Source organism: Hermetia illucens, chromosome 3 (assembly GCF_905115235.1).
Source record: "Hermetia illucens chromosome 3, iHerIll2.2.curated.20191125, whole genome shotgun sequence".
Taxonomy (NCBI): domain Eukaryota; kingdom Metazoa; phylum Arthropoda; class Insecta; order Diptera; family Stratiomyidae; genus Hermetia; species Hermetia illucens.
The window spans coordinates 40,347,403-40,366,487 of NC_051851.1; positions in this window are offsets into that span (position 1 = coordinate 40,347,403).

Genomic DNA, 19,085 nt, shown 5'->3' on the forward strand with positions numbered 1-19,085 from the left:
AAGTAAAAATGGAGATATCTTTTCGAAAAGTGTAGTTAATTTTAATATGTTAAAGAGAGTACGCATCTTCATTTGCAGCCGGCATAATATTTCAAATATTTCTCTTTCTCCTCTCTCTGAAAACCACAAAAGAACATACCGAACAACTGGGAGCTCGATTTATGTAAGCACATTTGAATGCACGACGTTCCCAATTGTACCTAGTTTGAAGTGTCTATGTATTGAGTACCGCAAACTATAAACTAACTAACAAATTTTAATGAAAGAAACATTTTTTCTTAATAATGATATGGTTTCTACCAAAGTTTCCAGTTTCATGCGTTATAACACGAGTTCGAACTCATAGCAACGAGATTGAAAAGCTGACGCTCTACCCCCTCAACCATCACGCCGTCTGTTTCGTATTGCAAAATTAGTGAACTTTTTTTATTATTTTCACCTGCACTGAGACTTATGTTCTTAGAAAATAAGTTGGTAATACAAAATTAAAACCTTTTTGGTTTCAGATAAAAATTGATGTTGCTAATCGTTCCGTAGTTAGAGAACTCTAGTTATGACCTTAAGTTTATTAATGCAGCGTAACTTTGATATTTTTGGCTTAAATTATTTCAAAGAATTCTCAAAAGTTGTTCCAACTATGACTAAAACAATGTTCAAATTTGATTGAATTCCAATCAATTCTTCCTACTAAAAGGGATTCTAAAAAGTACATAAAATAAGCCTTCCAATGTATTTTTTCGTTTTAAAGGGGGGTTCCAGTACATTTTCAAAATAAAAGAATATGCTTTTATTAATTTTATTTGAGCAGAGGTCGTCATGGAGAGTATTTTGCGATCAAGACGACATATACTGCATCATCATATTCTCCTGATTTGTCGATTGAGTTGCATGCAAAGGAACTTTCACTGTGAAAATTAGTATATTTTCTTAAAAAAATACTAGTCGAGATCTTTCATTTTGCTACCCCACACGACTCTATTCGGTGGAAAAAATTTTACATCCCATTTTTCATGTATGGGGCTCCCTTGAACTCAAGGTAAAGTGGTATCGATTTACAGTCCCAATAATTTCCAAAGTTTCTGTCAGTGGGTGGTGAAATGATTATTTGCAAACAAATTGCCCGTGATAAATAGGTACACAATAATCCGATTTTTCTCTACCGCTCTGCTGTTATGCCATTGTTCGTTCCAAATCGTTAAGCTCCATTTCTGCACTCTATGTAGAACGTGACCTATCGAATTCTACGTAACCTTGATCTAATCCTTCAGGATCGTATTTTTCCATTGAGGCTGCGAAGTATTATATTTCCAGAATTATTCCTTTGAAATTTGCCAAACAGAGATGATCTTTATCAACAAGTGTATTTCTTATATAAAAATGTTTGACTCGACATTTGCCCCACTTGTACCTAGGTCGTAATATATATGCATATATTACGTCAGACTATTCACTTTATTGTGATACTGACAACCAAAGTCTTAGATTGCAGTTAATTTGCACAAACCACGGCAACTTTCACCTGCTGTAACTTCTGTTAGTAATATTGCAATTTCCACCAAACTTGGTAGTATCCCACTTTATATCATAGCCTATGTTATTGCATTTTATGATTCTAGGACAAACTTAACGGGGGCACGATAATATTTTGAGCCTTAGGTACCGCATAGTTACTTTTTTTGAGATTTTTTCGTTGAGTAGCTCTTGAGAATGGGTGCGTGGAAGAAATGATAAATTTCCATTCTCTCGCTTTTTGTCATTGAATGACAGAACTCACACCAGCTTTGGAAAACACCAATTGAGACCATTCATTTGACACATGTTTGTATTCCATGAAAAAAATTTCACACCTCCTTCTTCCATGTATATAGACTCCCCCCCCTCTTAAACTCAACTCAATTTAGTCTCAATGTACCTATACTCATCTTTCCAAAATTTCAGGCAAATGTCGTACGATAGCAAGACTAAGGCAGCAACGTCCTTATAATGGATAAAACCGACTACGACGATGCAGTGTCGTTAAAACTCAAAAATGGAACCTTTTTTGAACTTCTTAAGGGCCCGATGCCTGATTCCGTCAAACGCGTAGATCGAGCCCTCAAAGAAGCCAGTACGATCTTCAAAGACATAACAAAACTAAGAATGCCAAATCCATCATTACCACGCATTAGATGCCAGCCCAAGATATATAAGTCTTAAATTTGCGCGGCAACTTTGAGCTGTTATAATTTTGTTAACAATTGTGCGATTTCGAGCAAACTTGGCATACTCATGCTATGGCTACATTACTGAAAAATTGTATGGTTCTAGAATGAACTTAAGGGGGGTTCTCAGTCAATTACTAAACATTATATCAATATACTATTATTAATTTTATTTGAACAGATATCTGTATGGAGGGTATTTCGGAGCCTAGGCACCACATAGTGGCAGCCTACTGATTTTTTTCAGATTTTTTGGTTGGTTAGTTTCTGAGGATGCGCACTCCCCACCTTTCCAGCTAATGTCAAAACTTGGCCCGGCTTTGGGGAGTACTAACCAAGACATTTCATTTGATACCCCACATGACTAATTGGTGAAAAAAGTTTTTAACCTTCCTTTTGCATGTATAGGGACCTCCCTTAAATTCGACGAAGGATGTAATTCACTGTATGCGTGAGCGTTCACAGTTTCGATCTTTCTACTAAATTTTGTGCTAATCGCTATAGCCTTCTCCGAGAAAAATGCGTATGACGGCCAAACAGACAGACAGACAGGCGTCGTCGATATCTCTCGACTGCAGTGCCTCGGTGGTGGACAGCTTAGCTACCGTGGCATCCAATACTACAAGCACCTTAGGCAAAGAGGTGTTGAAACCGAGCACATCCCCCCCCCCCCATAGCAAACGCACAGAAGGATGTGGCCAAGGGGCAACGTTGGTCGTTAAAAGCCGCAGTGACACCAACCGCATCCGAGCGTAAAGATTTAGGGGAGGCTCCTCAGTATTGAGAGCCGAATCCGTTTAGAAGAAGCTCAACGATTATGAGATCCCCCATATGCAAGGGAGAAAAGGATCTGGACCACAAGAATCCTGTTGACGCCAGAAAATGTACGGAAAGAAGAATGGAGTCTTTGGAACAGAAGTCCAACCTGACAGAGTCACCCTTTATTTTGCTTGGAGCGAAAATTGTTGAGTTGTCAGAATTCATCAAAGATAAAAACAACGTGCACCAAGCAAACAAGCATATGGTGAAAGCAATCAAGGTTCTATACAACAAATCGCGGGAAGATAAGAAAGATTTGAAGGCGAGCCCTAAAACTACTCCTTCGACGATGATGTGTGATGGAAAGGAGGGCTTGGACAGCGGATATATTGTCAGAAGCGGTAAGTGTCCCGAGTTCAAAAAGACGCTAAGTGGAGCGAGAAAACGAAGTTGGTCCAAATTAACCTCAATCACTGTAAGGTCGCACAAGATCTGCTCTCGCAGATCACCCATGAATCAGAGGTGCAAGTGGCTATAATAAGTGAACCCTATAGAAACCCTAACAATAATGTATGGGTAGCCGATCCACCAGGTGGGGCGGCCATGTGGGCATGCGGGGACCAAGCCATACAGGAATGTATGAGGCAGTCCACAAGTGGGTTCGTAAGGGCAAAAATAGTCGGCATATACCTCTACAGCTACTATGCTCCTCCGAGCCTGACGTTGGCCGAATTCGAGTATATGCTGACAGATTGGTTCTGGATGCAAAAGGACGGAACCCAAAAGTCATTGCCGGTGATTGTCTCTTGGAGGCTTTTGCGCAGCTAGATTCTAATGATATATCTTTGGCGGCCTCCATGCTTCACAATCAACAGTGGACACAAAAATAGTAATTACGTTAGCGAGGAGTCGTTTCAAGTAGGACCCCGCTTCGGGGCATTAGAACAAAAGAATTGATTTTGAATTCGAGAATTTTGTAAACACTTTGATAACATCGATTCTTTACAATTAACTGTCGTCGATGCACGGAATTTTCCTTTATGTGTCATGACATATGTTTTGTTCTGGAATAGATATTTGGTTCTATTTTCTTGTCTACCTGGTGTTGAGCTTTCCGGAAAGTTTTATGGGCAAATGTGACCCACTAAGCCTTTCAAAAGAGATTAAATTAACCAAAAGATCTGTTGTGTCTTCAACAATTTAGTGAGTACAGCTGTGATCAGAAAATTGAGTTTAGCTTGGTAATAATTCTATTTAAAAAAGTAAGTAACCTATATAGAAATTTTGAGGAATAATAAACGGGGACTAACGAATCGTGCCTGGAATTTATTTATATTTGTTAGAACGTTGATTATATGAGTTCAAAATAGTAAGAAAATAGGCCTCATTAATTAAAATCAAATTGGATTTTAATAAAAAAAAACCCTATTTTTCCTCCTCCTCCTTATTATTATTATTATTATTATATGCTCCGTAATCGTGGTATAATAGATTCATAGTTTATTATTGTGCACGACTAGCAACCCCATAATGATCCTAAGAGTTGACGTAGTCAGTTCAAAAATATACAAATCGGAAACCAGCAGACCCTTTATGGATCAACTACCATAATAATAGCGCGCGTAATAGCCCCACTACAGGAATTTGTAATAGCGCGATTGAGTGATTTTTAAAGGAAGTTAAACAGGAAAATATCTTCAAAAGGTAACTGATTATATGGTGCTGCCCAAATGAGGTACGTTTTGCAAAAGAGGCTCATGCTGCTACTGCTGGGAGCTTCTGAATTCTCAACAATCTTAAATGTTCAGGCCACCGTCAGTTTTTGCAAACGTCTATAATTCAACAAATTACATTTTCCTCTCGTACCTTTCCACATGCGTTTTAAGGTTTTGTGTAAAACAAAACCTTATTAAAATCGATTCACTGTCTGGCTGTTTGTCTGTCACACGCATTTTTCTCCAAAACGGCTTAACCGATCCTTACAAAATTTGGTGGATAGATGGGAACTGTGAAATTTCACGCATACAGCGAGTGACATAAATTTAGGTGGAGTTTAAAATTTCATCGGACATAGTCGTGTAGGGTATCAAATGAAAGGTTTCGATTAGTACTTTCCGAAACTGGCGTAAATTGCACAGTGTGTGCGTAAGGAGTCAAAATGTATGCACTTAAAGTGAGACAGGACTCATTTTCGGAAACTACCCAACTCAAAAATCCGAAAAACATCAGGATGGTGCGCTTAGATGAAATCTAGGCCTCAAAATATGTCCTATTCCGATATCTGCTCAAATAAACTTACTAATAGTATATTACCAACTTTTAGAAATTGACTGAAAAACCCTTCTAAAGTTCATCTTAGGAGTGCAAATTGCACCGACATAGAGGACTGTCTCGTGCATACACATGCCACATCTAATGGAAAGCCGACTATTAGTGTCAAAGTTATAGCAGTTTAAACTTATCAATTTTCTGCGAATTTACCGCATCCTAAGCCATATAAATAATATGCTGACGTCATAATTAACAAGAATAATTGACACCGTTACGGTCTTGAATGAAGTGCTCTAACACACCTGATCCAACATGGATTGTTGCGCCAACGATTATTATTATTAATTGACATTCGAATCAAATATTAAAATTCCATTCCCCTTATTAAAATCGGTTTACTATCTGTCTGTCCTTCTATCTCTCTTTTTTTTTGGAGGTGGAAATCTTAAAAAAAACTCTGGCCTAGGCACGTCAGGGTGTGGGATTTTTACCCACTAAAACCACCACCGGTCCCTCCCCGCTCTGGAATCACCTTTAGGTATTACATCACGGGGTGGAGTTAGCTTACTTTAGCTAGGTTTCCTTCCGTCTACCCGCGGGGTTCGTAACTGCGCCTTCCTCGCTTCTTATGCTTTTCGCAGTTTGTCCTGGATTACTGCGATCATGGAATTGATCGTATCCCAGTTTTCCTGACAGGCTACCATTCTCCGGACAAAATTTTCCGGTGACAGCACGTTACATAGAGTGTCTTCTAGGTTCCTCCTTTCTTCCACGAACCTAGGCCACTGGAATAATACGTGCGCTGGGTCCTCTGGGACCCCGTCGCAGTTTGGACAATTAGGCGAGGTATGCAATTTAAATCTGTACAGGTATTGACGGTATCCTCCATGGCCGGTGAGAAACTGAGTGAAATTGTAATTGATCTCCCCATGCTTTCTCTCCAGCCACTCCCCGATGGAAGGGATCAACCTGTAAGTCTAACGACCCTTTTCTGACTGGTCCCATCGCTGTTGCCATCTGCTTACGAATCTCTCCCTTTTGGCTTTTTTCACCTGAGATAAGGGAGAGACGGATCTGGTGTAATAAATATTCATCATTTCGGTTGCCAGGATGTCAATCGGCATCATTCCCGAGATGACGAACGCTGCATCGTCTGAGACGGTCCTGAAGGCAGAACACACCCTTAGGGATGTTCTTCTGTAAACCGTACTCAGTTTATGTGTATTGCCTAAAACCTGCAGTGCTTTTCCCCAAGCTGGGACTGCATACAGCATGATATGAGCAGCCGTTCGGCCTCTTCTTCTTTTTCTACCATAGATATTGGCCTTATAAAATTTCCGGGCTCCATACGGATTAAGTGACGCGCCCACCACAACTTGTTGAGCCGGATTGTATCCTCAACCAGACGGTCATAATATCGCTCATAGATTTCGTCGTTATATAGGCTATGGAATCGTTCATTCTCATGTAGGGGGCCAACAATTCTTCGGATGATTCTTTTCTCGAACGCGGTCAAGAGTTCGCAATTTTTCTTGCTAAGAACCCAAGTCTCCGAAGAATACATGAAGACTGACAAGATCATTGTGTTGTACAGTAAGAACTTTGACCCTATGGTGAGAAGTTTCGAGCAAAACAGGTTTTGTAAGCTGAAATAGACTCTGTTGTAACCGTGCGCGGATTTCATCATCATTGCTGTTATCGGTTGTGATTTTCGAACCTAGATAGGAGAAATTTTCAACGGTCTCAAAGTTGTAGTCTTCTTTATTGTTTTCGTTTGACCAGTGCGATTCAATGTTGTTCCTTCTTTGGATTTTGGTGCTGACGTTGCCATCATGTACTTCGTCTTGCCTTCATTTATGTGCACCCTGAGATCTCGAGCCGCCTGCTCGATCTGGATGAAGGTAGACTGTACATCTCGGGTTGTTATTCCCATGTCACTATCGTCAGCGTAGGCCTCCAGGGCCAGGTTAAAGAGGACGCATGATAGGGCATCCCCCTGTCATGGAACGTTGTTGATGTTTAATGGTCTCGAGAGTGATCCTGTTGCTTCTATCTGGTCTTGCACATTGGTCGGGGTCAGCCTAGTCAATGTTATCAATTTCGTCGGAATACCGAATTCTCTCATGGCCGTGTACAGTTTTACCTTGGCTATGCTATCATAGGCGGCTTTAAAGTCGATGAAAAGATGGTGCAACTGACGTGCATATTCCAACAGCTTTTCCATTGCTTGCCGCAGAGGCATTCAAATTGGCCCTTAAAATAAGGGTATCGATTTGCCAGTTGAATTTAGTTGGTTTGTGTAAGAGGATTTGGGTTGGTCATTCAGACCAAAGATTTGGTGGAGGGAATGGTAACTTCTAGGGATTTAAGGCCATTGACGGAAGAGAAGAATTGTGTTGTGAGGAATTGATTAGAGAACAGCATTGCTGCGTCTCCGGCAACGTATGAGCAGCTTTGGTTAGAATGGTGTGTGTCTACCCGGAAAAGGTTGAAGTTTGGAAAACTGGGTTTGTATCGGTATTGCATCCTGATTTCAGAGCATTGCTTTTGGATTATGTTCACTCAAGAATACTAAAGCTCGAGCTTGCGAGCTCGGCTGACTTTAGAGTTGATGTTGAACTCAATGATTATTCTGCTGAATTGACCGAGATCTCAGATGACTTGGTTAGAACATACATGTGGATCGACAGGGCGTGTGTTGCTCTGTTTCGGCGAAAGACAAAGGTGACCTGGTGAAAAAGGCGTCAATCGGGATGGAAGAGTTCGTTTTTGGCCTAGGCTGCAGAGGTACTTGTCACAAGGTGTCCGTTTCTGCGCGGATGATGCCAAATGGTTAGTCTGCTTGAAGCTAAGTTCAAAATATGTCGATTAAATTATTGCCTCTAGCGAGGAGATCGTTCATTGCAGACCCTGGATTAAGTTTTCCAGGGACTTATGTATGCTCATTGAAACCCTCCTATAGCTTGTGCATTGGCAGAGTTATTACTAAATTTAATATTTTTTTTAACCTCTGTGGCCTTATCCTGATTCCTGTATCAACTGTTTGGGTCTAAGATAAGATCTTCCATCAAGATGAAAAGAGGTGCTGTTGGTGAATGCAGTTTATAGTAGTTTATGAAATTCCTATTAAGTTAGCTCCCATCTTTGGTATGAAATTAATTTTTATTGGAGCTCTACTTGAAGTAGGAACTGAAAATATTTTGTACAGTCTATTTCAAAAACTTGGGCGTTTCAGTAATTAAGTGAGTACCCAAATTAAAAGTGGAAAGTTACTTTATCTGTTTTATCGCGCTCAATTTCCCAGGAAATATTGTACGTTATGAAATACCAACACGACGCTTGTGCAGCACATAATGTAATTTCGAATTAGGGAAACAATTCTCAGAATCTGTTCTACAAAAATAGTTGCCTAGATAAGCAATATTTAGCTTTGATTCCGCGATTCGTAAGCTCTATCTGTTTCCCCATATTTATAATATGAAGGCAATTGTAAATGGTGTAATGCACTTGGAAGCGAAAGATAACGCAAAGTGGTAAACTCGGATATAATTATGTTTAATACCGCTTTAACGTATATTTGTTTTCCAGATAAAGAACTGTTCAAATGCATAAGTAACGCGGTTCTTCATTGAGTACTATCAAACTATCGCCTATTTCAAGTTATCAGTATTCTTCGTAAAATAGTTGAACTATGTTTTGTAGAGTACTCTTTTCATTTCTGGGGCAGCCCATTTTCCGATGAGCTAATACTGGCTACATACATCTGATCTGGACTAGGGAGAGCGAAATTTGAAAACTAGCTACAAATATACCAGAAATCTTTGATACATTGGATTCACAACCGTATTCCCAATCAACTTACTTGCGTTCTTCTAAAGATCAGCAACCCCGCCTATAATTGCCGTTTCTACCACTGCATTTATTGCTCTATTCTGGGCTTCTACAGAAAATTTTTGTTCCAAGGAGGGGGGACTGTAATCCCCCACACGTGCTATCAATTTCATTGTTGAACGTTGAACTTAAGAGGGGGAGGGAGGGTCTGGCGGAGGTTGTAGTTCAGATCCCAAGGACTTTTATAGAATTTTATAGAAGTAATACCAGTTATGCATCAATCAAGGGGTTAAACCGTGCCCGGCGGATGAAAAGACGGAGGTAGTTTTTATGAACACATCATCCAAAAAGTTCTCAATGACCCAATGGGGGCACCACCACGTTAACGAATTCATTTGATTTCTGGTGACGCTGACGTCTAATTCTCTAACGTAAGCGACTAAAAATACATAGTTACTAAGGTCCACCTAGGTGAACTCTAAACTGGTATGGCTTATGCTTTAATAGATTGAATACACTCGGCTCGCATATTAAGGTCTGGATATTCTGGATTCCAAGTCATATTTAGGTTAGCAGGCAAGCAAGGAGTGGATGAGCTGGCCAGGGAAAGAGCAGGGACGACGCTATTCGAACCAGAATCTTTTTATGGAATTACATAGAGGCGATGGCATGATATTAAGGAACAAAGAGGGCAAAGGAGTCGACGTCATGATACTAAGGAAAGAAGAGGAATGAAGGAACTATACTGGACGAACTTACAAGAAATGGAACAGTCCAAGGTACTCATGGGGGGATGAGAACCCAAGTGCTGGAAAGATTGTCCACCGAGTAAGGCCTTTGTGTGATAGTAGGAATACCTACTGGATATTGCACTCTAAATAATCACCTGGGCGTAAGGTAAGGAAAAGTAAGGATATTTGCAGGCACTGTATCAGATGCCAGGCTGAAATAACTAGAAGAGAGAGAACATCTTAAGATCCATGTCGGTTATAGAATTGATCGACATACTATAGTCAATAGGCATTCTGTAACTATCAATGGTTCTTCCAGGACGATGTGCCACTTTTCTTGACAATATTATTATTATGGAGGTTATTGCGTTCGTATTTCGGAATGCATGTTGATGAAAATACATCAACTGTCTTTCGAAGGGAAAACCCATTGATTGCGAATGTTACATTGCATTATTGAAACGATTTAGTAGAGGAGAAAATCTATGTTTCACTAAAACAATACACGCCCCACAAGTCGATGGAAACAATGGTCAAATTGCAGGAATTACATTTCGAATTGCTCATCGAGCCGCTGTATTCTCCCAGCGACTACTGGTTTTCACAGCAAAAATGCTGGCAATATACGGGTTGCTGATCACGAGGTAGTCCTAAAGTCGAATGGGTTAACGATCGATGTCAAACTGAGCTTCAAAAGGCACAGGGCTCAACTCTAGTCATAATGACGCTCAATTTTGGACAAGCAAAATATAGTGGCAAGCTTCTTATCGTTGGGGCAATGAAACCTATCCTGCTAGACATCGCTCCTGTCTGAGCACGCGATGTGAACCAAAAGAAGGTTAGTCTGATATACCGGACAATCGCGCTGAGAACATATAGGATAACATCGGATAAAGTAGTGTATATCATCGCTCTAGGTCTTTCGGTGATTGAGACAGTCCATCGCTAACAAAGAAGGAAGACGAGTCCATTCGAAGAAACTGCGGTCTCTCGAAACGCCACTAGGTAGCATTTGTAATAAAAGTGCGGATTAAATAGAAGGCCACAATGTAAACGACAGTGATGTATGTTTTGCAAAGAATGCTAGTTGGATAGCGCCATTTAATCCAGATTGTACTGATGCGTGAAGCACTTGCAGAGTGTTCATCATTTAATGAAGGCACCCATCTAATCTTGCGTTGCTACTAACAGCGATAATGTCTGTTCCATTTGGTTCGGTTGTCAAAACTTTGTTTCACTCAGATTTATACTCAGACCGTGAAGCGATCATTCCACTTTTGAACCAGTTTTTCGATATTAATTTTGTTGTGAGACGCCAGTATCGTCTGAGTAGAACCGTGTATAGTGCACCGGAATGTCAGGCAATCTGAACAATGCCGCGAACGTGAGTTTCATTCAAAGTACTCCCTGCTGGTCATAATATATGTATATGGTTGTCATTCAACCCTTGGTGGGGATATAGCGCGTCAATCAGACCTACGCGCCATCATTCGCGATTAGGCGAAATGTGCTTCCCGAGACGCTCACACTCCTCCTCTACTGTCCTGCAAGTGCCCTTGGGTCAACCCACTCGTCGACCATCTTGAGAGCGTGGATTCTACTGCATGGTGTAGCCCGCGGTGCAATTATTGCCCCTCTTTAAAGTGTGCCACCTCCGTCTTCCGATCAGAGTCCGTGCGAGGGGGGGGGCCCTGTGCGCCGACCAAGTTCTTCGGCTAGCGCACTCCGATGATACGATGCAGACAGGCATTGGCGAAAGCTTCGAGCTTTTGGGTAAAATGCTAGTCATAACGTACTAACGGAACATTATCCGTGTATCAGGTAAAGATGGTCATATTGGGTCAAAGCGAAGCTATAGATTGGAGGAGGGCTTTTCCATTGATCTTGCTGGAGGCTGATTCGACAACCATAAGACGTACCCTCTTTGTTTGGAAGTTGGTTTCGCACAGGATACTGTTTACAATGCTCGGTTTAAGAATGTACACAGTGGAAAGAGGCTTTCTATGGGACAAGGTGCCAAGGTGGTCTCCGACAGCAGCTTGCTCAGAAATATGATGGGGCAATACGGTGTGGGTAATCGCAAAGATAATAGTGAGTATTTTATGGATTGCTGAGGTTTCTACCCCCTTGCCACACATTATTCAAGCAGAGGGTCTGTCATAAGGTATGTTCGGTATTCAGATTGATTATATCGGGAATTTTGTTCTGGATGTGCTAAACAGCACAAGATCCTTATTTGATGGCCGCTTACTTTCACGTGCGTATTGTGTCCGCATCTTCTTGCAGGTACACCGTCTTGAGGTGAGAGTCCTATGAATTTCTATAACTTCCACCGTCTTACCATTAGCGGCAAATAGTTCAAGTGCAGCACCTACCACAAGGTCAGTTGTGTTTCGACTTATTGGCAACCAAATCGTCTATGTTGTGATCAGCAGTAAATTTAGGAGCTGTTTTCTGAATATGCGTATCAAAATGGGCGTCGACAACGTCTTTGAAAGGGATCATTACCTGATTCTTTGTTGGCGAGCTTGGATCCCCCAAGTTTAATACCGACCGCTTACATGATCCCATTGTTGTTCGGCAATAGAGAAGGAGCTTACTTATCGGATGATAAATACCTTGAGTGGCTTTCCTGACAATTTCGATAAAGTTTAGGCCGTCATTGCAAATGTTTTTTCCTCATGCAGTAATAATGTCTTGGAAGTTTCACCTTTTGACATGGCTAGTCACTGTAACACGCGGGTACGGACTGATTCATCAAGTATAAGGGAAATAATCTCACAGCATCGAAGGCATTGATGAATTTGTACATCTAAAAATCGACGGCGGCACAAAACTGGATATTGCTGGATGCTTCAGCAGAACTGGATTCGCTTTTACTGTATTGTCTAAAATCTGAAAATACAGTTATCTCAATCCCAAGCTCAAGTCGAGACTGATCTGAGCTAATGTCGTTTCTGTGTTGCTATATGTGAGTACCACATGCAAAATGTCCACCGCTGTTATTCAAAAGTTCTAAATCTTCGTCAGCCCTTTCTTGCGAAGAATCATCAGGGTGCGCTGACCTGATACTATTTTGAACGATGAACTTTGTAGGTGCATAAACCAGTTACCTGCGGGCATAGGTCTCACATTAAGGAGGGTCGACAACTCCATTGCTGGGTTCGCCATACAGCCGAATCAACTTTTCGAAAATGGCTGACGAGACGTTGTCAAAGGAAAACATGGCGTAGAACAGTAGAGGAGGAGTGCAACCTAATAAGGGAAGGACGCAACATTTTTTTTCACCGAATATAGCCGTGTGCAGTATAAATTGAAGGGTCTTGATTATTATTTTTCGAAGCAAATATTAGTTTTGACATTGGCTGCAAAGGGGAGGAACACGGGGGACAATTCGAAATCGCCTCCATTGCGATATCTACTCAAATAAAGTTAAGCCCGCCTTACAGTTCTTTCCGAAGTACTGGTATATGCGCACCAAAATGAGTACTAGAGAAATAGAAAAAGCTTTTAGAACGTATTTACATTAATTTAATCGCAAGGATACAATCAGTTGTTACGTGTTTGCCGTGCGCAACGACTCGGGACTTATTTTTGATTTTGAAAATGTGTTTTGTATCTATTAGTTGGCTATGTATGTAGCTCCTTCTTCCTTTCATTTCTCAAACATAGACTCTTCTCAATTGACGAATCCTTTTTTCTCTGGTTATTCTACCCATGCATTCTTACAGTTTCGCCTAAAATCTTTTCGAAGGGCGGTTTTCACGGATCGCAACCTATGCTCTTGATTCGATATGCCTAATTGAATGAAATAAAATGAGTAAATGAAAAAGTTCCTTGTTTGCCTTTCCTTCTTCGTGACGGCTCTGTTTCGTCACAAACAACTGTAGGAAAATGTCTGTTTCCGGAATTAAAGAGAATTAACGCAATACTACATATGTATATACTCGTACATAATCAACACGCTTCTTGCAAAACAATCCGCTTTAACAATACTGTATAATCTTTTATTAGCTACTATTAACATATCTCAAGTAAGTTGTTGCTCAAACAAAACGTTTTTTGATAACAATCAAAAGTACAGTTCGTTCAAAAAAAATAACCACAAATTCCAACTAATGCAACTTTTTCTTGGATAAATTTTATTATTCAATATTTGACATGCTCTTAGATTTGCGATACAGTTTTATGAGTCGTTGATAATTAGGTAACCTTTACCCAACCAGTGAAAAGAAACAATTTTCTCTGGGCCTGGAGTCTACTCAAAGGCTCCGAATATATAATATTAATTCAAAAACCCCACATGTTGGTTTAAGCTAGCTAATCTGAGTATACCGAATAACTCTTTTTTCTTGAGGATAGAATGGTTCTGAGTCCACCATATACTTAATAACTAACGCAGTAATTTTGAGGAGCAACTTATCCCTTTCTCCTAGTGCATTGACTTTTTTGAACTCGACCACAACGAAACCGTTAGTAATTTTTTGGAAAGTTAGTTATTTGCCCAGAAAAAGAGTGGTCCGTGCACTGGGAGGAAGGAGTAAGTTCTGAAAATCCTCAAAATTAGTGTATCAGGCATGATGAGACGGTGGACACAGGACCACCCTAACCCCAAACGAAACGGTTGTTACCTATGCTCAGCCCAGCCAAAGTTGATGATTTTCATAATGGTATCGCTCAAAGATTTCGTCGTTATGTAGGCTACGGAATCGTCCATCCTCATGTAGGGGGCCAAAAATTCTTCGGAGGATTCTTCCTTTCGCAATTCTTCTTACTAAGAACCCAAGTCTCCGAGGAATCCAGGAGGACTGGCAAGACCATTGTCTTGTACAGTAAGAGCTTTGACCGTGTGGTGAGGCATTTCGAGCGGAAAAGTGTTTGTAAGCTGAAATAAGCTCTGTTGGCTGACCACAACCGTGCGCGGATTTCATCATCATAGCTGCTATCGGTTTTGACTAGTTTGACTAGTGCGGTTTGATCTTGTTGGTTGGTTGGTTTTCGGTGCTGACGTTGCCACCATAAATTTTGTCCTGCCTTCGTTAATGTGCAGCACAAGATCGTCTCGGGTCGTCCTTCTTATGATGTCAATATCGTCAGCATAGCCCAGTGGTTGGGTGGACTTACAGAGGATAGTACACCTCGCATTTACCTCAGCATCGCGGATCACTTTCTCGAGTACCAGGTTAAAGTGGGCACATGATAGGGGATCCCCTTGTCGTAGACCGTTGTTGATGTTGAATGGTCTGGAGAGTGATCCTGCTGCTTTTATCTGGCCTCGCATATTGGTCAGGGTCAGCCTAATCAGTCTTATTAGTTTCGTCGGGATACCGAATTCTCTCATCGCGTGTACAGTTTTACCCTGGCTATGCTATCATAAGCGGCTTTAAAGTCGATGAATAGATGGTGCCTCAGAGAGAAAATCTGATCTATTGCTGATTTGCCTGGATTGAAGCCTCTTTGGTATGGGCCAATGATGTTCTGGGCGTATGGGGCTATGCGGCCTAGCACGCTAGCGGAGAATATCTTGTAGGTGGTACTCAGCAACGTGATACCTCTATAGTTGCTGCATTGCGTGATATCCCCTTTTTATGTATGAGACAGATTATGCCTGGTTGCCAGTTGTCAGGCATTGATTCGCTGTCCCATACCTTGAGCACAAGTTGATGAACCACTTGGTGTAATTGGTCGCCTCCATATTCAACCAATTCGGCTGTAATTCCATCGGCCGCTGCCGACTTATGATTTCTGAGCCGATGAATTGCACGGACAGTTTCTCCTACACTTGGTGGTGGCAGTATTTGTCCATCGTCTTCAGTTGGCGGGATGTCCAACTCGCCGATGTTCTGGTTGTTCAGTAGTTCACTGAAGTACTCAACCCATCGCTCCAATATGCCCATTCTGTCGGAAATTAGATTTCCCTCTTTATCTCGGCAGGATGAGCGTCAAGGTGTGTAAGGCTTCATCCTGCTGATTGTAAAACTTGCGCGCCTGGTGTAGTTGCTCCCTTTACTTTTCTAGTTCACAGACTTGTTGGTTCTCTCAGGCTTCCTTTCTCCGTCCGTGAAGTCGTTTCTCCGCTCGAACGAGTTCGTGATAAGCTTCTGCGTGTGCCCGCGTTCTTTGAGAATGCAACATTACTTGGTATGCGGTATTCTTCCATTTCGTAGCTAGCTTGCATTTATCGTCAGACCAGCCGTTCCGACTTTTTTTGAGGCTGGGGCCAAGTATCTTTGTAGCTGTATCAATGATAACGTTCTTCAGGTGGTTATGAAGATCATTTGTTGATGCTTCATCTCCAGGATATCTGTTGACTGCGGTTATTGCGGCATCCATTTCCCTCTTATAGGTGTTGCGGAGGGCTGTGTTGTGAATGGCTTCAGTGTTAACTCTCACCTGATTGTCAGAGGGGATTCTGGGTGGTGTTGTTATTTGTGCTCGGAGCACCATGCCAACGAGATAGTGATCCGAGTCTATATTAGCCCCCTATATGTTCTAACATTCATCAAAGCTGAGTGGTGGTGGCGTTCGATCAGGACGTGGTTAATTTGGTTGAAAGTGGTCCCGCTTGGAGAGGCCCACGCATGTTTGTGGACCGCGTTTTTGCGTAAAACCCAGTACTTCCAACAACCATTTCGTGTGACACTGCTAATTGATTAATCCGCATTCCGTTATCTTTGGTATCCCTATGTAGGCTATGGGAGCCAACGTATCGCCTGAATACGGGCTCTGTCCCTATTTGACTGTTGAAATCTCCAAGTATGCTTTTGATATCATACTCGGGGTAGGCTCGAGGGTCCGCTCAACTGTCTAATAGAAGGTATCCTTCTCCAACTCTGCAGTCTCCTTTGTAGAAGCGTGAACGTTAATGAGGCTTCCATTTCTAAACTTGCCTCGCAAACGCAGAGTGCATGGACTTTCGCTTATATTTGCAGAGCCGATAACAGCAGGTTTCATTTTTTGGTTGACTAAGAAACCTACTCCGGGCACATGGTTTACTGGATGGCCACTATAATATATGGTGTAGCGGCTCTTCTCCAGGAAACCGGTCCCTGTCCATCTTATCTCTTGCAACGCTGTTACATCAGCCTTATATTGGGACAGGGTATCGGCTAGCTGCTCATCAGCATTCGGTTTGTACAGGGAGCGCACGTTCCATGAGAAAAGGCGCAAATCGTTAATCCGTTGACGTTGCCGGGTTCGTCGTTGTATTCGAATGATTTTATAGTTCCCTTATGTCCACCAAATTTCGTTTGAATCGATTTAGCAATTTTGGAGAAAAGTGCGTGTGATAGACAGACAGTGAATCGCTTTTATTCAGGTTTTGTGTTACACAAAATGAATTATTTGCAAATGTGAGTGAAAATTGACATGTAATTAACATGACATATAGCAAATTAACGGAAACAAATTTTAGTACGGTTTATATTTACATTATATGGCATTTATTATAAGGAACTATACTTATAAAACATAATTATTATTACTAGAGGTAGTATCATCCCAATAAGTGATAATATTTAAGTTTAGCACAAAATACGGGCGTTCAAAAATCTTTGCATAAATCTTTTTGCAGTTGTCTTGTCTTCTTGAAGGCACGGTATGATACCATCTTCCTCGAACTATATGGTCATACGAATTAAAATGTGGCCGTGAACGATGGAATCTGGTGTACTAGCCACGCTCCATTTTCAACTAACCGGCAAAAGCAGATTTTGATCGAATGGATTACCGCTCTCGATAAAACTTTGAGCGAGGGGGTAATCCTGAGAATCAAGGAAGAAATTCAATGGCACTGGAACCCATAATTTAATTAAAGCTGCAATCGATGCAATCTACTAAGGTCAAAGCATTGATTTTCGGGCAAAACAAAGGAGTAAATCGCGTCCTTCGAGTTCTACTAAGGTAAGCCAAAGTGGCAATAACCTTTTGACGGTACGTACACATCAACTCAATCAAATCGTTTTTGTATGACAGTAGTGTGAACAGTTTAAGTGGAAGCTCCTTGTTTGGGATCAAACCTCGAGGGAGCAGTGCATTTTTGGCATTGTCAGTACATTCTCGCGTCCGAAGACCACACTTAAATAATGTATATTACCAATTGGACTGTTTGTTTGCTTCATCGTCTCTGGCATAATATATTGTATATATAGAGTTCGTTTATAATTTGGTTTGGGCAGGCAGATAAATACATGAAATGATGGGACACAATATATTCTACGTGTAAGCGCTTGACCCTTTACACTTTTCCTAATTATGATAAGTGTATCTAGACAAACCGTGAAATTTTAGTTGAAGTCAGTTGAGGTAAGCCATACAATTTTACCGCTAAACTTTACCAATATCAGAACGAACCAGTGGTGGAGGCCAACTGCTACTAAATCAAAGATGCATTTTATAGTATTCACTTGAAAAAGATTACTGAATTATCATCAAAATACTGGCGTTGCAATTCTAGAGGAGTTAGATACTCAGAAAAATCCCAACATGACTAACTGGGTGTTTCTAGTTTGAAAGCCGCTCTGCTTCCGTGATGAATCTGGGAAAGTCCAGTGCAGCACACTTCATTTTGGTTCTCAACCGTATAACATTCGGTGAAATTCTACTTCTTATGAATAAAATGATTTGCGAGCGGAACATGCGGATACGGACTACTCCTACAAATAGAAATTAAATCTTCTGTTAACAATGCAACGCAGGGCCGCTGGGCTTGACGATCTTCCCGTGGAACTATTGCTAACAACCCCTGAGACAGCTAGAGGGGTATATGTTTGCTCACTGTCGTCGCTAAAGTAGTTGGTAAAATTATCCTGGAACGTATCAAGGGGCGGCTCGAGAGTTAGACCGACAAAAAGCAGGTTAGTTCCTTACTTGATACTCCGGCGCTAACCACATCTACGAATCATTAGAGAGTGTGGAGTTCAGATGTGTGGTTCATCTGCTCAGCATTGATTTGGCGAAGTCTAATAAAATGTTGGGGACTGCATCGAAGTAAAATCTCAAAGAATTTGAAGTACGATGCGGTCGCCACCAAGGTTGAATCTTGTCGCCGATATTGTTCCTTCTTGTTATTAGTGACGTTCTTTGGAAGATGTAGAGCGGTACAAACACTGCGACTAAGCTGATGACATTTGCTTGTTGCGTTAATGATAGACAAGCATATATTACATGTTATCCTCCTCGCGATTTATTGCTGATTTCTCTCCTTGCGGTAACTATGGCATATTCTTTATATCGGAAAATTTGTCAAGTGCTACTATTTACTGGAGTCATATTCTATCGCATTTTCACCAAA